Source organism: Alligator mississippiensis, chromosome 3, assembly GCF_030867095.1.
Source record: "Alligator mississippiensis isolate rAllMis1 chromosome 3, rAllMis1, whole genome shotgun sequence".
Classification (NCBI taxonomy): domain Eukaryota; kingdom Metazoa; phylum Chordata; order Crocodylia; family Alligatoridae; genus Alligator; species Alligator mississippiensis.
The window spans coordinates 220,326,907-220,347,423 of record NC_081826.1 but is presented as its reverse complement, the minus strand read 5'-3'; positions in this window follow the sequence as shown (position 1 = coordinate 220,347,423).

Sequence of the window (20,517 nt, the reverse complement as noted above, 5' to 3'; positions counted from 1 at the left end):
TGAACAAATGTTAATAGATTTAGTGTTGTTCAGCTTAGTGGAGCAGTTGCATTTTACAGCAAAAAACCCATCTCTGTTAAGATTGTGACTGTCCCTCACCTGCACAGCTAAGATTTTCCACTAATTGCTTGGTGAACAGAGGCAGGACTAAGAGTCCATAAGTTTACTAGTACAACCCAAGTCAGTGCTGTCAGCCACAATGTCTTCATGTTCTGTGTGTTTGTTTTTTAGTCTGTTGTATTTATTGGCATTGGCTGCAATACCAATAAATGCACCAAAGGCAGGGCTGGCTCAATGCTGCCGCTGGGCAAAACCAGTACCAGGCCTCAGAGTGGCAGTAGCTCCAGTGCCTCCCACTACTAGCTTGCTGTTTAAGCTTCAAAAGACCTGATCCTTTCCCTACCCCTTGCCCCCAATCTGGAGCCTACCTCTCAGCACTGTCCCTGCCAGACACTACCTAAGCTCCAAAAAGGATCTGGCCCCTTGGAGCTCAGGCAGCATCCAGTCAGCCAGCAGCAGCACAGGGAAAGCAAGCTCTGGAGACAAAAAAAGGCTCAAGACACTTAGAACTCAGCCAGCTGGGGGTTTTTTTCTCCAGAGCCTGTCCTTCTCCCCACCGTAGCCAAAATCAGCTCACTGCTCCTGGTGGTAGCTTCCAAAGCTCCCAAACACACCACCAGTCACATATAAACCACCCTTTCTTACAGTCAAGTTGTGACTTAACCAGAGAGGTTTCCTGCAACATTGTCAATGTCTGTGTCATCTGAGATGCCACAATCCTGTCTCAGATCCACCCCCTGGGTCTCCTGAGTTCCAGGTGCAGCAATGGGGCTCAGAAAGAGGGTCACAGACAACATCAGGTCCTTGTATCTTTCTTTGGGGGGGGGGGGGGATAGCAAGTGGCTGCTGAGCGGAGGCTGCCTCACTGATGTACCCCTCTTGTGGGTCAAAGAAGACTGGTCCTGAGACTGTGCACTGAACCATGTAGCAAGGAGCCACAGTGTGAGGTCTCTCAAGGACCTTTGTGAGCTCATTGTGGAAGGGGATCAGGGTCCTGGCTGCCCTGGGCACCCTTTTGGCAAACTTGCCCCGCACATAGAGGGATTTCAGGGACTTTATCTTGGTCCTGTCCTAGAGCCAGTCCCGCTGTTGCCACCATCTATGCTACAATCCTCTCATAAACCACCTGATTCTGCTGGAGGGGTGGGAGAGGGAAACACTGAATGCTGGAATACTGATGGACTTCAACTGGGGCAGCACATCTGTGGGGAGTGATCACACCTTAATTTAACATGAGCTAGGTAACCTGGATCAAAGATAATCCTGCCCTGGAGTGGTGTAACTAAACCAGTAGCAAGTACTTCAAACCAATTTCAGGTGTTAATGTGCAAACAATCCAGGTGTTAAGACTTCCAGGAGGTGCCCAACATTACCATGTAACAAGGCCCAGAGGTTGTTCTGTTCCTTCCCCTTCCACATATCCACCCACATATTGCCCAGCTCTCTGCAGAGGAAGGGAAGAGGGTGTCCCTGGAAATTCCTCACCACCTGAGTTTCAGATTTGGATCAGAGAGCGAGCGAGCGAGCATGCAGCAGTGTAGGGTTTATTTTCCAGCAACCTTGACAGTGGCATAGAACCAGTGTTAACACTTAATAAGGAGTATTAGCAGTGTTAACATACTTAATAAGGACTAATCATACTGGAGAAATCTGTATGCCAATAGTAAAAGATGTAGAGAATAACCTAATGTATAGTTTATGCAAATCACTGCGCTCTAGCTAATAATTCCTGCTGGTCAGAGTAGAGTGATTTGTATGGTCTATAATTAATCAGACAAAAAAAAAATCTATAATGATTAAACAAGTGAAATAACCCAGAATCCATTCATTTACAAGCCATTAACTGGGAGGAAAAATAACATAATTATGGTTAAGTATGTGCAAAACATTCCTGCACACTGACTACCTAAAATAATTTAATTTCAATATAATTCAGAATAGTTTCACTTGACATCCTTTAGTTATACTGGATGAAAAATAAGTAACAATGAATCATTTTCTGAAATATTTTTCACTACAAAGATCAATCAAAAAGACTGAACAATAAAATATTACGCAAACAGTAATAGAGTTTTCAAAACACTGAGAAAATATTATACTTGGTTTTCATAGAAACATTCTTTTTACCGAACACAGAATATTTAAACGCTGGTAATATTCCAGAAGAATATTGCATAGTAATTGTGAACACCAGAGAGATCTTCTTGCATTTGTAACATAAGCAAAAAATGTTTTATTACTCAGTTGGATCTCAGCTGCACTGTTCATGCAATTGTTCTACAATTGTTTTTGGAATATGTAGAGCAGTAGAAGAGAATGAATGGCTAGCCATTTGAATAGGTATACAAACAAAGCTAGACAAAAAAACTCTTAAGGATACAGATGCCAGTATAAAAATAATAGGGGGGCAGATTATATTGTCTGTAGCTCCAGGGAGTTTTTCCTTGGCCCACTCATAAGGCTACTAGTTCAGTTTCCTCCATAACCCCTACCCCTAGCTCCATGAAGTTTCATTATACACATACCAATTACTGGCTTACAAGCATTATAATTAAGGTTACAAAACCATTTCCATTACAATCCTTTGCTTTTAGGAGAGGATTGTTAACATGTTGATGGATTTTTAAACTATTTTTCTACATTTACTTTTGAATGTTTACCTTTTCAGCTGTAACAAGCTATGCTATAGTTAAAAGTCCCCATATAGTTAAAAGTCTTCACCTTTCCTGGAGTGGAATCATGAAGCTCTTCCACTCTTAGAATGGTTCCGAGGTTACACTACCTTGTGTATCAAAATTGCTTACACAGTATATCTGAATATAGCTTTCCCCTTTGGAAGTCAAGACCATGGTGAACATTATGACTAGACAGCCTTCTTATGTGAAAAGATAGCTTGATTTTAACAGGAAAGGCAAGCATAACAAAAAAGAGAGGTTTTCAAAACAAAAAATCTATATAGATATCTGTCTTATTCAAGTCCTACCTACTATTTATTGTAATGGCCCAAGTGAAACTAACTTCTCCAGACACTTTTGGGTGCCTATCTAAACAATTCCACAACTGTTTCCCCACTTTTAACCAGAGTCCCTTTCTCTTCTTAAATTCCTGTACATTTTTATGGTCCTAGCCAAAAGCAGTCCATTGCCCCCAAGTAGGAAAGAGAGTCAGTCATTCTTTTCACTTCTAAGAGCTTTTTATTGTCCTGTAATCCTTAAGCATTTAATGGCCTGTGTAAAAAAGTATCTCTAGCCATTGTTGTTGCATTTTCCTTATTTCCCAACAGCCCTTTTTGATTCAATCATCAATGGGCACCATTGCTCTTTACAGAGCATGGTGTATACACCAATGAGTTCTTTGATGGCTGCTGAGTCCAATGCACCAGTGACAGTCCTGCCCACAGGTAGGGCACACCTACACACCAGCAATGCTCTAAATGTGAGTGTGGCAGAACACCTATGGTGTCTGCCACTTTAAGAGCTGGGATAAGCAGCTGGCAAATGTGGCTCTGGCTCTGATGAGTGGCCATTTTAAGATTCAGGCCAGCAGGGCTGGAGGCAGTAGTTTGCTGCCTGATGCCATGGAAGGAACATCTCCTGTTGGAGCTGCTGCTCTTGCAACAACTCAGAGGTGAGGGAGAAGCTATGGGAAAGAAGGAGGCCTCTTGGCCCTGGGCATGACTTGAAACTGCACCCTGCCAGGGAAGGGTGGCCTGGTGGGGCTCCTAGTGGCATGGGAGCCCCCAGTAAATGCCAGGCCAGTTACCTCCCCAGTGAAAGGCAAGGAGGGGCACCTTAACTCCAGCCCCTGCCTTTGGGTGGGTTATTTAACATTGGAGGCAGTAGAAGCCAGGTACGCCCAGGTGTGGCACCTGAGCCCTGTGGGCACAAAACCCTGCAGGGTGGGTAGTGGGGCCAGGCATGGCTGCAGCCACTTGAGCCTGTATGAGGTGCAAGACCCTGGAGAGTGGGTAGTGGGGCCAGGCATAGCTGTGGCCACCTAAGCCTATGTGAGGTGCATGACCCCAGAGAATGAGAGCTATGGGCCAGGCATGCCCAGGGTGGCACCTGAGCCTGTTGGGTGTAAGGCCCAGAGAGTGGGTGGAGGGACAAGGCACACCCAGAGGGGCACCTGAGCCCCAGTGTGGTGTAGGACCCTGGAGAGTGAAGTGAAGCTCTGAGAGCAAGGGGGTGAGTAAGGTGAAGCCCTGAGGACAGGGTTTGCATGGTCCAGGTAAGCTTTTGGGTACCTGAAGCAAAGATGGGTTGGAGGCCAAGGAGAGGCTCTGAAACTGAGGGGCACGAGTCGGGGCCTGAAGAAGAGCCATTATGTTCTGGTGTGGGGCCAGGGCTAAAGTAGGCTCACAGTTGAGCAATCACTCAGTCAATGCACAGTGGGGTAGCGGGAGATGCCCAAGAGACTGCCAGGGCTGACTAAACAGGAGAGAGCTAAGGATGTCATGAAGTAGGGTGGGATGAGTGTGGCCCAAGGGGGCAATATGCAAGAGACTGGGTGACAGCTGGTGGAGTGTAAGAGGGCCTGGTGAGAGAGCAGTGGTATGAGCATGGCCTTTAACATGGCAGTGTGAGAGACATAATTATGTGTCTAGTTGGGTCTGGCCTTCAGCTGATGATTGAACAGCATGTCATCTGTGAGGCTTGGGATGCAGTACAGGGGTGGTTGGAGCTGCATATATAAGCCCAGGAAAACAGGGCATTCAAAGGGTAGCCTCCTGCCTAATTAAGACCATAATTATTTAACAACAAGGCGTGGCAGAAGAGAAGGCAGGTGGCGAGCCCAGAGGCAGGTGGGAGACCAGAACTGTGGCTGGTAGGGGAGTTCCCACTCAGCCACATGGAGCAGCATTTTCTTCCCTCCTCTGATGTCAGTCATCACAAAACATGATCCAGTCTACCTTGCAGTGCCTTACTCCATCTGCAAGCTGTTTCCATCAACCAGAGTGGCATTCTGCACTCCTTTCCCAGTCACCCACAAAGATTCCAAAGAATGGTAAATCATCTTTGCAATCATCTCAAAATCTGTGCAGTAGTCTGCCTCTTTCTAGAGCCTTCACAAGCTTCAGAGTACAGCATATTCTTTGGGATCCTATGATCCAGCACTTACTTGGCATGACCAAGCCAATTGAGTCTTTTCATACTAATCAACATTTCCATGAATGACATACCAGTATGATTTAACACTCCCACATTGATGACCCTGTGTTGCCATCTTATTCAAATAATTTTACTCGGGCATCTGATATGAAAGCTGTTTAGTCTTTTGATATATTTGGCATAGGTCATTCATGTTTCTGAGCCATATAGAAGAGTGGATAAAACATGTCTCACAAACACAGATTTTCACTTTAGTTGACAGTTTGTTATTGTTTCAGGCTCTGTCTTGCAAAAGACCAATGTTCTTGGCTGCTTTGCTGATTCTGTTACTGAGTTCAGCATCAAGATCTACATTGCTTGTAACAGCAGAGCCAAGGTAGAAAAATTGGTCAACAAAATCCAGACAAGTACCATCTAGGGTGATATCTGGAACTGGTTCTGAAGATCCTTGGTGCATGATAACAGTCTTCAAGCTTATTGCTAGCCCAAAGATTTTGCATGAGTCAGAACTTGGTAATAAGATGTTGTAGGGCATCAACACTGTGAGCCACAAGGACAGTAGCATCTTGGAGCATAGACACCGACAAGGTTGATTAAACTCTTCTGTAGTCTAACTATCTGTAGTCTAAAAATCTACACCATGCTTTGTCCTTACTCCTTTGGGTTTGCCATGCCAGTAAATGTTGTAGTCCTTTTCCTTTCTGAAGCCCTGTATCTGAGATCCAAGTTTCCTAAACAGCTGCAATATCAATTCTGAAACAAGCAAGCTCATTACTCAACACAGCCATTTTCCTCAGATATGAATCCAGATCAAAGTCATATCCAGGGGTCAAAGTCCATGTATTCCAGCAAGCAATTCTGTTTATAAAATCAAATGAGCCAGATATAAGTAGTGAGGCAAGGCTTGTTTGACCTACCTTTTCTAGGGTCAGCCTGATGTAAGGCAAACAGACCATCCCTAAACAGGGCTACTTGAAAATCATGGTAGCTGCCTCAGGGACTTTATGCCTCAGATCCTTGTGATCATTTTGCCAAGACTTTCAGCACATATGCCTAGGCAGAGTTTTGGAGGAGCCAAGGCTGCCATAGACCTGTCTTCCCCCCCTTTTGGATCATTGAGCCAAAATCCAAAGGCAACAATGAGTCTAGGCAGTAGCCGTGTTGGTCTGAGCACAAAAGGCAGGTAAAGTCTTTGGGTAGAGGTGATATCTTTTATTAGACCAATTAATAGTTGCAAAAAAGTTGTTTCTTTGCAAGGTTTTGGAGACAGCTTCTGCCAGAGAGCAACCTGAATATAACTGCTAACTGCCTGCCACTTCAGTGTGAGTGCATTTTATGTTGGGGTGAGGTCCCTTGGCCTTGTTTCAACCAAGAAGTGTCCACAAGGCAGCAGAGGATCCAGTTTAATGTCATTCCCAGGACAGAGCTTTTTTGATTAAACCCAAACAAATCATACTATGCACATCCCAATACTAGGTCAACATACAGCATTAGTAAATTACACATCAGATCCATGTCTTTTAGTTGATTTTAAAGGTAGAGAAATGTGAAAAATAGTAATTGTATTTTAACTCTATATTTTAACACTTTTCCTGAATGCCAGGCATGAATAGAATATTTGATGTTAAAGTTTTGCCTATATGATGTAACAGCAGCGTTTTTGCCCTTCATGAAAAATCTAGCCATCCCATGCTTATGTCTATAGCACCTTTATACTACATCATCATGTAGTAAATTAAAGAGTTCACCCTATTATTCATACACACATGCACAGAGTAAAGGAGCTACAAGAATACTACTGGTGGTAAAAATCCTATTACATTCATAACAGGCAAAAAGAAAGAAATTCAAATGCAATATTCATAGTAACATGATGCTGAGATACAAAGAATACATAAAATATGACATTTAAGAGGAATAGTGCTAGAGAAACAATATCCATCCAAATATATGGAACTATTACATATGAAAATGAACCAAGAAAAAATGGTTTCAAGACTCAACAAAACATTTATCATCCAGGTGTGCATCTTCAAGCTTGATGTCAAAAACCAAAAAAAAGCCATTTAGCGTCTTTTCCTCTATATTGTAATAAAACTACCTCTGAATGATTTTGAGACAGGGTCTATTCCTCTTAAGCTTTGCAAAAAAACTACAACGACTTAACTCTATTTTGTAAAATATATTTTACATGTTATTCTCATTACAAGAAAGACTGCTTGGATAGTAAAATACTGAAACCCTTAGCTGGATATGAATGTCCCCCAAGGTACAAACTGGCAATAGTTACTGGAGCATGTTTGAAGAGATCTATAAATATACTTGGTAGGTATATTTGGGAACACCTTTGAAACAGCAACAACTTACAATTCCAAAAAGACTATTTAGAACCACTGCTGAAGAAACTGAACTGCCGGACTTGGGGTTTTGCAACCACAGAAGTCAATGCAAGTTCTGTTTGCTCCAAGACTTCCCCAATTGATAAATTAATCAGTTAGGCTCGGAAGCGGCGAGAGACGTGCGGGTGAAAGCTCGCTGCACCCCTGCTCCCCCGAAGCCCCCCAGAAACCCTCCAGCAGCCGCGGAGCCCCCCGCCGACCCCCAGCACAGGCGAGGTAAGCGGGGCCCATGGAGAGAGGGGGCTAACCCCTTAGTGTGTGGGTGGGAGGAGGCGGCTGAGTGGAGCCGGGCCGGGCCAAGCCCTGCCCAGGCCCCTACTTGGCCCAGCCCCCCAGGGAGCCACGAGACCGGAGCCGCGTGAACAGGCTGCACAAACAGGCGCACTTCTCTACCGGCGCATGAGTTAGCGCAGAGTTCACGCGGGAGGGCGCACGGGAGGGCCCCGGACCCTGCCTGCGCACCCCCCAGGGTAGACAGCCCCAGCCGTAGCCAGCCTACCAGAGGCATGACACGGATAGGCATGCGCCGCACCCCAAGGGTCCCCTCAGGCTCCGCGGCCCCCCCCTCTGGCACCTCAGAGACGGCCACCCAGACGGAGCCCCTGGTTCCGGGCTCCACGCAGACGGAGTCCCTGGCTCTCGGCTGCGGGGGCTGCCTGTCCCTTTTTCAGGCTCTGGGGCCTGGGAGCATGGTGACCTCCCCTTGTGGGGTCTGCTCCTTTTTGGGGTCTCTGGCGCGCCAGCTGGAGGAGCTCCAGGCCACAGTCCAGAGACTGCGTGCCATCAGGGACTGCGAGCAGGAGATAGACTCCTACTGCCAGGCCCTTCTCCCCCGGGAGGTGGAGGGTAGATCACAGTCTCCCTCCACACCAAAGGAGGACTCTGGGACCTCCTGCTGTGTCCAGCCAGGGGCATGGACCAAGGTGGTCAAGGGCCCTAAGGCCCGCCGCACCAAGGCCCCTCCCCCACCAGAACTGAGCAACAGGTATGCACCTCTTGCTGCCCCAGCAGAGCCTGCTGAGTTGCCGGCCCCCACAGGCAACATGGGCCTAACTGCAGCTCCCGCCCCTGCTCTCCCCAAGACAAAACGTAAGATGTTTGTTGTGGGAGACTCCCTCCTGAGGGGGACGGAGGGGCCAATCTGCCACCCCGACCCCTTAGCCCGGCAAGTCTGCTGCTTCCCAGGGGCCCGCATCCAGGACATTATGGAGAGGATCCCAAAGCTCCTTAAACCCACAGACCACTATCCCATGCTCCTTATTCATGTGGGCACCAATGACACGGCTCGGAGCACTCCCAGCCAGGCCATGAGGCACTACAGGGATTTGGGAGCGGGGCTTAAGGGTCTGGGGGCACAGGTGGTGTTCTCATCAATCCTCCCAGTCTCAGGCTATGGGCTGAGAAGGGACAGGAGGATCTATGTGGTCAACCAAAGACTGCAGCGCTGGTGTTGTCAGGAAGGCTTTGGCTTTCATGACCACAGCCCGCTCTTTGGCAAGAGAGGCAGCGAGCTGCTGGGAAGAGATGGTCTCCACCTCTCTCCCCTAGGGAGCAGGCTCTTCTCAGCCAGACTGGCTGACCTGCTCCACCGGGTTTTAAACTAAGCCCGTTGGGGGGTGGAGGGACTACCGCCACTGCTGGCCCGCTGAGCAATCCTTGCAAAGCCAGTGGATCACGGCGCTTCAGGGAGCCCACCCCTGCCCCAGCCCTGGTAAAATCTGTGGGCAAGGAAGGAGCCCCCCAGGGGGCACTTGCCTGCCTGTACACTAATGCCAGGAGCTTGGGGAATAAGCAGGAGGAGCTCATCCTCCTGCTCAGTGCAAACAATTACGATGTCATAGGGATAACGGAGACCTGGTGGGACTCTACCCATGACTGGACCACGGGTATAGATGGCTATACCCTGTACAGGAGGGATCGTGTAGAGAAAAGGGGCGGGGATGTAGCTCTCTATGTTAAGGAAAGCTGCACGTCCCTGTAAGCCGATATTGGCGACCAGGGTGGACGGCTGGAGACCCTCTGGGTTAAAATCCATGGGGAACATGGCACAGGGGACACAATGGTGGGAGTCTATTACAGACCTCCCACTCAAAGTCCTGAGCTTGACCAGGAGTTTGCCCAGGAACTGGCTGAGGCAGCTTGCTCCAGGACCATGGTTGTCATGGGTGACTTCAATTACCCGGACATCTCGTGGGAGGATCGCTCAGCAAAATCTGAGCGGTTGCAGAGCTTCCTCTCGTGCGTGGATAACCTCTACTTAACTCAAGAAGTCTATGGGCCAACGAGAGGCAAAGCGCTGCTCGACCTGGTACTGGCTACTGGGGATGACCTAGTCAGCAATCTAGTGATCGATGGGAAGCTGGGTGACAGCGACCACGAGCTGATCACCTTCACCATCCGCCGAAAAGCTGGCAAGTCGGTCAGCAACACGGAAGTCCTTGACTTCAGGAAAGCCAACTTTGACAAGCTCAGGAGGCTTGTCAGTGAGGCCCTAAGGGACCGTGACCACAGGGAGAGGGGAGTTCAAGAAGAGTGGTTGCTCCTCAAGGGAGCGATCCTCAATGCACAAGCTAAGTCTATTCCATCTCGGAGGAAAGGCAGCAAGAGGGCACAGCAGCCCCCCTGGCTCTCCAGGGACCTAGCAGACCTCCTGAAGCTAAAAAGAAAGGCCTACAAAGGATAGAGGATGGGAGTCGCCTCCAAGGAGGATTATTCTGCACTGGTCTGGTCCTGTAGGGAGCAGACCAGGAAAGCGAAGGCTGCAACTGAACTCCAGCTAGCTTTGAGCATCAAGGACAATAAAAAGTCCTTTTTCAGATATGTGGGGAGCCGGAGGAAAAGCAGGGGCAACGTTGGACCCCTGCTGAACCAGATGGGGCAACTGACAACTGACGCCCAGGAAAAAGCCTACCTATTAAATAGGTACTTTGCGTCAGTCTTTCATCAGCCCCACGGGACGCCCAGGCCCGCTACAGGGCCGGGAAGTCCGAGTGAGGGTGATCCCCTGCCCTCCATTAATGCTGACTTTCTGAAGGAACATCTTGAGAAGCTGGATACCTTCAAGTCAGCCGGCCCTGACAATCTTCACCCCAGGGTACTCAAGGAGCTGGCGAGCATCATAGCCCAGCCTCTAGCATGGATCTTTGAAAACTCTTGGCGCTCCGGTGTAGTGCCTGAAGACTGGAAGAAGACCAATGTGGTGCCTATCTTCAAGAAAAGGAGGAAAGTGGATCCGGCTAACTATAGGCCCATCAGCCTGACTTCTATCCCGGGGAAGATCTTAGAAAAGTTTATTAAAGAGGCCATCCTTAATGGACTGGCTGACGTCAACATCTTAAGGGATAGCCAGCATGGGTTTGTTGCGGGTAGGTCTTGCTTGACCAATCTCATTTCCTTCTACGACCAGGTGACCTATCACCTGGACAAGGGAGAAGAGATTCATGTCATATATCTTGACTTCAAAAAAGCCTTCGATCTGGTGTCCCATGATCGCCTTTTGGAGAAACTGGCCAATTGTCGCCTTTGGTCCTCCACGATCCACTGGCTGGAAAATTGGCTCCGGGTTCAGACCCAGAGGGTAGTAATTGATGGAAGTCACTCATCGTGGTGTCCTGTGACCAGAGGGGTCCCCCAAGGCTCTGTCCTTGGACCCATACTGTTCAACATCTTCATTAATGATGTGGACACTGGAGTCAGAAGCGGACTGGCCAAGTTCGCCGATGACACCAAACTTTGGGGCAAAGCATCCACACCAGAAGACAGGCGGGTGATCCAGGCTGACCTGGACAGGCTCAGCAAGTGGGCGGACGAGAATCTGATGGTGTTCAACGCCGATAAATGCAAGGTTCTCCACCTTGGGGAAAAAAAACCCGCAGCATCCTTATAGCCTCGGCAGTGCTATGTTGGCTAGCACTATGGAAGAAAGAGACTTGGGGGTCATCATTGACCACAAGATGAACATGAGCTTGCAATGCGATGCTGCGGCTAGTAAAGTGACCAAAACGCTGGCTTGCATCCATAGATGCTTCTCAAGCAAATCCCGGGACGTCATTCTCCCCCTGTACTCGACCTTAGTGCGGCCACAGCTGGAGTACTGTGTCCAGTTTTGGGCTCCACATTTCAAAAAGGATGTGGAGAAGCTTGAGAGAGTCCAGAGAAGAGCCACGCGCATGATCAGAGGTCAGGGAAGCAGACCCTACGATGACAGGCTGAGAGCCCTGGGGCTCTTTAGCCTGGAAAAGCGCAGGCTCAGGGGTGATCTGATGGCCACCTACAAGTTTATCAGGGGTGACCACCAGTATCTGGGGGAACGTTTGTTCACCAGAGCGCCCCAAGGGATGACGAGGTCGAATGGTCACAAACTACTTCAAGATCGTTTCAGGCTGGACATAAGGAAGAATTTCTTTACTGTCCGAGCCCCCAAGGTCTGGAACAGCCTGCCACCGGAGGTGGTTCAAGCTCCTACATTGAACACCTTCAAGATGAAACTGGATGCTTATCTTGCTGGGATCCTATGACCCCAGCTGACTTCCTGCCCTTTGGGCAGGGGGCTGGACTCGATGATCTTCCGAGGTCCCTTCCAGCCCTAATGTCTATGAAATCTATGAAATAATTACTAGAGCAGGGGTCAGCAACCCCTGGCACAGGTGCCAGTGTGGCACGCAAAGGTATTTTGCTTGGCATGTGTGGGGAAGGGGTGGGAACTGTGCTGCCACAACAAGGATCAGGCCCCTCACAGTTCCCTCACCATCTGCCCCTGGCACACCAACTTCTTACAAGTTGAGGTTGTGGGTGTTTTTGGGCACTCTGCCCAAAAACATTGCTGACTCCTATATTAGAGTTTCCTACCTATTCCAATGTTTGGAAGACAGGATGGTAGGTTCCAGCAGGTTGATTTCTCATCATTGTAACTTTTAACATCAGTAATTCTGAAAGAAAATGACTAAGCAAACTGAAGAAAAGCTGACCATTAAATATGCTTTACATTACTGAAGGTTCCCCCCTGGACTAACATTCAGAAACCACGAGTTTCAGATAACTGGTTCCAACTGTTTCTTGACCCAGTCCTTGTCAAAGGGCCTGCAAAAACATTTTTAAATATTAGGTTTGAGTCTTATTTATTTAGTATGCATAACAAAAGTATACTAGGTTTTGACTTATGTTTTAATTCTTCCTTAGAAATATCCTAAATGTTAAGATAGGTCTTTGCTGTTCACTGTATGCTATAAATTCTTGATTGAAGTGGCCAGGATATTTGAATTTTTTTAAAGAAACATCCATCATACAAACTAGGTCCTTTTACAAACTATTAATTAGACATTGAAGTTAAATTGGTTAATAACAAATTAGAAATCTACTGATTTCAGGCATCTTCTGGCAGCATCTAAGCTGGGATTTTGCAGATCCAAATTTCAGATTCAGGCACATTCAGTGGCAGTTAGACATCTGAGGCAGTTTGTGAATCTAGTCCCCAGGTCCGAAAATTTCGGTCTTGTGACTATTCATAATATATAATTATATATGCGCACTTTGTTCTATCCCCCTTTCTGAATATGTTCTTATTACCAAAGAGATCAATTACCATTTTTTTTATTCTTCTAGTAGTTGTCACTGTAGATAATCAGAAGGCTACCCTCCTTCTAGGAACTATGCATCAGAACAATATTATCTACCATGAGCCCCGCCTGAGATTGGCCCCCAAACGTGCTGGGGGTCCCGTTGATGCACCCCAACTCAGCACCATTCAGGACAAGGCCAGGCACAGACCAGATCCCTGCTGGCCCTATTGTATGGCCGGGGACTGAACTCTGCTTCTCTACCCAGCCCCACCCTCCCTGAAAGTACTGTGGAGCCTGGAGCATCACAGAGCATTCTGACCAACCATAGCATTACCCTGCCTCCTTCCCCCACGCAGCCCCTCCCTCCTCCTCCCTACCTGTAATAAGTGTGTTCTAATCACCCAGCAGATATGCTCTTCCTGCTGCTGGGAGAAAGGTAAGCCTGGGGCTCTGGTGAGGCAGCCCAGGGAGGGGCAGGAGGGGGTAGTGGTGTGCTATGCCACCCACCCCGCCAGACTCAGGAGGCACCAGTCACCCATGATGTCAGATCTTTATAGAACTCAGACATAAGCCTAATTCACTGACATATTTACTTTGCAATGAGCTGTTTCGAGTACTAGACTCTACTTCCTCATGATCATATACCAAAAATACTCCAGTTTTAGGCTAGGGGCAGACATTACACACAAACCAGTTTAAGTGATCAAAACTGTTTTAAACCTGTAACACAACAGGTGTTCAGTGCACATAATCCAGTTTGAAAATGTCTGGAACCGGTTTGAGATAAACCTGGTTGACCGTTTTATCAGACTTAACTGATTTGGCTCAAACCAGCTTATGCAATGTCTGTCCCAGACCGCTTGATGGTTTAAGATAAATCATAGTCCCCCAGGATCCCAGCATGCTCTCTGGCTGGATGGGGCTCTCTGCTCCACAGCAGGGCTGGCCCCTCCCCTCTGGAGCTCAGCAGTCTCTGCAGGCATCTGCCTGGCTTCTGCTCCCCCTCTCCCTTCCCCACTCTGTATTAAGCAGGCATTCTCCCGTCCCTCACAGACACCTCATCATTAGCAAGCAGACTATTTACAAGCTACAGTCCATGCTGTGAGAGATGACAGGCAGATGGGCTTTTTGGAGCTATTCAACAGGTAGCTTAATGTCCTTCCTTGGAAAAGCTGTTTAAGAGCTGCTTGCTCCCCTCTTCCCCCTCACCACTCCCTGCTAAGCAGGAATTCCTCCCCCTGCCCAGCCTTGCAGAGATGGTATCTGTGTATTAGCTAACAGACCACATGCTGGGTCCGTGCTGAATCAACAGGTAACTGGTAATGTCCCTGTTTTCTTAATGGGGTGATTAAACACTGAGATAGGGGTGACACTGTTATCACCCCCACCCCCCGGATTGCTTCCCTGTCAGTTTTCTGCAGAAAGTATACAGAATCAGGGAGAACGATTGAAAAGCTCCATATCATCAACAAATGCATGCGCTGCACATACCCTCTTTGCCTCAGTGCTAGCTGGGGGCTGGCAACACTCCCACCCCTTGAGCACCAAGCTGGGAAAACCCTGGGACTGCAGGCAAGCTGGGGGTTTACCCCCTCACCCCCAATCAGAGCCTCCTGCTGGGACCTGGCCACACCCCCCTCAGCTCAGCTCTTCAAGGGCAGGAAGGGCTGCTTTAGCACCCCCTGACTTCCAGCCTGAGCCACTGCAGGCATGTGCCTGAATTTCCTCAGTCCAGAGGGATTGTCCGTATGGCTGGAAACCAGTTCAGCCTAGCCAGATTAAATTAACCTGCAAAGGTTGAATCAGTTCAGGCTCAGGCTTTTTGAATGTCTGTTCCTAGCCTAAGAGGTACTTTAAGAACCACCTGGATTATGCTTTCAGCAAGTTTAAAAAACAAGTTCAGTGTAAATGTTTTAGTATGAACTGTTTTCATGACAGTGTCGATTCAGAAGCACCATTCTGATTTGCGATAAGTGATAAATGGAAATAGTGTCTGCCATTCTAATTAGAGCTAGTTGGAAAATGAGAACACTTTCCATCAAAGGATATTAATTCTTTTTTTTTAATTGCAACAATTTAATTACTTCCTTGAAAAATGTTATCACATTTTTCAAAGTCTCCTGTGAAAAGTTTGGAGACTTTTATTCAAAGAGGGAGGGGGTTCCCTCTTTCAAATTTTCAGAATGTGTCAACCAGCTCTGTTTCCACTTGCTTGGCCTACTTTTTAAGATCAATGGATGTAGAGAGGGAGTTATACTGCCTACCTGTGCTTGTAGACTAATACTGGATCAAAGCACTCTAGTCAATAATACGCCCTTCCCTATTTCTGTAGTAGCTAAGTGCTCCTGGGGTAGAGATGATCTTAGCTTTGACATTTGTTCTTTTCTCTCTCCCTGTCATTGTGTATCATTCTCTCTCCCATCCATGGTGACTTTTGTTATTCACTATTGCTTTGATTATTTTATTTGGTTCTTTTGTTTCATTCATGGATGGATCCTAAAATACTGAAATAAGGAAGGGAGTATTATTGAGTAGAATAAAAAGCCAAAATTAAGATCCCATCTAGCCTGGAAGCACTTAACTGGTACAATTCAGTACATTAATAAAATAACAATCGATTGCAATTTACAGAGATCAAAGCATTATAAGAAATCTGAAAGATCCTGAAAGAAGTTTTATAGGGGAGTTTGGGCATAGAATAAAGAGAAACAATATTTTGCCAAGTACAAAAATGCATCCAATAGGAAGATATTTTTATATATAGATCATATCCATATTAAGCTATCAGATACTGTCTAAAAGACATTTCCATTAAATTTCAAATAATACCATAAAACATTTTTGAACCATAGAGTAGATTCCATATCAGATTCAAAATGTTTGTGAATTTATCAACTAATGAAAACAGAAAATATAGTAAGAAATATTACTTTTGCCTATTTGATTATGAAGAGATTTTGATATATTGAAATATAAATGCCTTCCTTAAGAATAAAGCATACACCTTGTTTATACTTAAGTTGCAGATACACTAATATAATATTCATCTGATGGTCTGAATGTCAAAAATAAAAAAACCTCCAAAGAAATTTATTAGAAATGATGGATTATTAATGCATACAAATGGGCACATGGCCAAAAATAAGAAAATAATGAAGGAGTTCAAGGAGTCTTATCTGAAGGACAGTGTACAAAATCCAGGTGACTATTAGGACTTGTAAAGGACATGCTTCATATAGAATACAAGATTTTTAATTACAAAAAACAGACTTATAGATTAAAGAGTATAGTGACATAAAAAATGCAAAACAGGGCTTATTTCAGAAAATCAGGGAAGTGGTGGAGTCAGTTTAATGAATAAAGAACATATTGATTCATCAGACATTTGAAGAAGCAATGATATCTAATGAATAATACCACCTTATCTTCTCCCTTGATCTCAAAGACCACCAACTGCTTAAGATTTCAGAAAATGATCAGTGTTACTGAGGGGATTTTAAAAAAGGGCACATGAAAATCAGCCTCCCAGATACTTTTCTGAGCATGCTTAAAAAATAACAGATGGCTAAGACATAGTAAACCCTTTAGTTCCAAATCCAAAAAAGATCTAGGGCATTTATACATATGTTCTAGGAATGGGGTGGGAAGGATGTCCAGAGAATATTGTATATATCAGCATGCCTGCACTGAAAAATGGTGGCAGGGACACTTTAACTAAAGCTCATTGAACAAGCCTCAGTTAAAGTGCCCCCACCACCATTTTTCAGTTTTCATTCTAATGCATGAAATGCTAGAGTCTGCTGGAGCTCAGTTAATCGAGTCTGCTCCAATGCACTGTAATTACAGCCTTGCTGCTCATGTATAGGTGCCCTAGCTGTCCAAAGTGGGATTCTGTTAGGGAATGGATCAAAGGCAGTCTTTCCTAAGCTAAGTACAGACAGTCAAAAAGCCTGCGGCTGAATTGATTCAATCTTCACAGGTTAGTCTAAACTGTGTAGATTGAACTGTTAAGCAAGTGAACAAGTGTTCACTTTTGATTCTGGAAATGCAGTCATATGCCTGCAGTGGTCCAGGCCAGAAGGCAGGCTGGGGGGGCAGGGGGGAGATGCCCTCCAGATTCAAGTTAACTTACAGTTATAGATTTCATAGACACTAGGGCTGGAGTTTATAACAGGTGCTGGCCCCAGGCTCTAGCTCTACCTGGGTGCAGATCCAGGAGGAGCCAGGCAGGGGGTTATTTTGCCCAAAGTGGCACAATTTGCTTCTCAACAAAGTGCATGTCCAAGCACGTGTACCGGGGCAAAAAGCCCTGGCTCAAATTTGCACTGCTTCTATTTGAGCTGCTGCAAGCGCACATGGTTTCATGTGTGGATGTGCCCCATAAGTCCAAATCCACCAGGCGTTTCTTCACCAAGGGTATGAATCAAATAGGCACTTTCACAACAGCTTCTAACACCCACCAACAAGATTGAGCTCCTCCCAAAACATCGAATCAACTACCACTTTCATGAAGAGGAGAACTAAGGCTACCACAACCCAAGAGACTACCTTATTCATCAACTATGGAATAGCCTGGGTGAATAGATGTAGAGTGAAAGGTGCTTCCTTTATCACCATGCAGTCAGTAGTTGGAAGCCTGGAAGGACAGCAAGCAAGAGAAAAGATAAGATGCCAGTAATGGGGTGTGGATTTGTATGCATCCTTTCAGCCTGGGGTGGGGTCATAACACTGAAAATGATCTGATGCTCTAGATCTAAGTTGGTACAGGTACCTAATGTTCAGCTCTTACTTAGGCCCCTATAGTTCTATAGATAGGTAGTTCAGACATATCTATGTGCTCAGTGTTTCCTATTGGCCAACTCTAGGCAGCTCCCTATGCAGTATCTGAGATTTCCCTATTGCCCTTCAGAGGCACCCAACTCTTTCAATTGACTGTACAGGGCCTGTTTCTTTCAATCACCCTCCAGGGGCCAGGCACCTAACATTTAGGCATTTTGACACCTACTCGCAGGGCATTTTAAAAGGCACTTTTACTTAAACATGCTGGAAGTTATCTAAAGCATGTGACTGATATAGCATTAAGTTGTTTTTCCGATCTGAGGCTAGTCTAGCTCTGCTAATATCACTACAGGAGTAGAGATTCATGAATGCAGTTGTGAATCAGGCCCTCTGTGTCTAGCAAAGTGCACCAGCCATTGTAATATCTAGGTTATGCAACTGGGGACTTAGGGCACTGCCCAAATCAGAAAAGAAACTGAAATCAGAATAAAATTACTTTGTCTTTATCCCATTGTAGGAGCTATTCACAGCTGTTACATTAATAATAGCTTTTCGAAGGCAAGGATTTATTCTCCAGAACCCATAACTAACATATATATGTGTGACTATGCATTGAGTTCAGTAAACAGACAGGGAATACCACCAGAGGCATAAATGGGCAGTTCTATGACCAGATAGTGCAGCGATACATGGAGCAGCAGCTGCACCAGCAGCAGTGACTGTTATTTTTATACTACTACCAAGTTGGTGCCCAGGGCTGGTGCCCTGGTTTCACCCACACCTAGTTAGGTTCCACCCCACTAACCTAGTTAAAGTATTGACTACAGAAGACCACTAAGGTACACATTTTTAAAAAGCCCTTGTTTAGGCATAGGTTCAACTATGGTGAGTTATGTTACCCCACAAAAATAATTTGACCTGGAATAACTCATGACGGGGGGAAAGAGAACATAAAACATAATAACTTAGCTTTTAAGATGGGATTTTGAAAGAAATAAAGCAGAGGTGTTCAACTTACACCCTGCAGGCTACATCTGGCCTATGAAGATGCTGGATCCAGCCCCAGAAGTTCCAACCTGACCCCTGGAGCATAGGGAACTAGGCACCAGGGAGCTACACTGAGTCACCATTCTCCTCCTTGGCACCTTCCTCTAGAGCTCTTCCCATTGCTCTTATGCTATGCTTACCTTTGCTGTAGAGGGGCTGGGTCACAGGCACCAGTCCATGGGAGCACAACTAACATGGGTGTGGAAACTACCAGTCATGAATAATTTATACTTGAGGTCTATATTAGAAATGCAAGGCAAAACTACACTTTGACTAAGTCTGCAGTACCCCAAAAGCAGGGTTTACAGTAAAACTCACTTCCTGTGAGATCTAAGTTATCTATTGTAAAAAAAAACAGTAGAACTGACATTTACAAGGTAAATTAAGCAACATACCAATCTAAATAATGAAGAATAACTGGAGTGTAATCAATTCATCCTGTGGAATGAGCGTAGGTTCATAGGAAAGTAGGGCTGGAAGGAAACTCACTAGGTCATCTAGTCCAGCCCTATACTCAAGACAGGATCGCCCCTGACAAAACTATTCTCTCCAAGTGTCTGTGCGACCTGCCTCTTGAAAATGTCCGGGGATGAAGATTCCATAGTCTCTCTAGGCAGCATGTTCCAATACTTGACCACCCTCATAGTCAGAAAGCTCCTAATAATCTCCAACCTAAATTTCCTCTTCTGCAGCATGAGGTCATTGCTCTAGTCCTGCCCCTTATAGCCACAAAAAAGCCAACACCAATGTGACAGTTTGCTGATGTGATGATTTGCTGGAGGGGACATGGTAAGGATAGGATATTTAAGATGCACCAAACTGATTGCCCAGGATACAAAAACAATAAAGACCTTATAGACAATTGATAGCATGGTCTATCAGCTAGCACTGATTGTGTTGTATAAAATATATGTCTATATGTCTGCTTTTAAAATGTTTCTCAAATTAATTAAAAAATAAAGACATTACTATGAAAAGAAACAACTCCAGCTTGCTTTATTTAAATTAAACTGTGAAACTGAAGAAGGATGCAAGACAGATCTTTTTTGAAGGCATGCTCTGGGTAATAATGTATGAAGACATGATTAGATCCATTCTACATGCAAGTTATTACTTCCCTAACATAGGAGTTGGTTCATTTTATTTTATTTTTTTTGCACAGAATTATTTACAAAATTAGAACACTGTGTATATACACAGCTACACACATCGTTGCTCACTGCAGGTGGCTTTGAACTCCTCTGGCAGAGAAGTCGAGCGTACATATCAAACCGCAAACCTGCCAATAGCTTGTTGCACAAGCTATTGAAATGTGTGACAAATGATCTAATGTGTAGCAACATGTTTTGTTTCACACTGTAGTATAATTGGCAAGTTTAGGGTTTGAGTATGGTATCTGCTTCAGTGAAAGAAGCAATTCTTGATTTGTTGCATAGCAGGAGGAAAACGTCCAGGGGGATCCCTGACCAGGCTGCTCAGGGACTAGAGTTTGCAGAACAACTCCATGCCTGGCATCTTATTGGATATTGATGGAAAGAAGACTTGTCCCTGTCTCCTCTACCC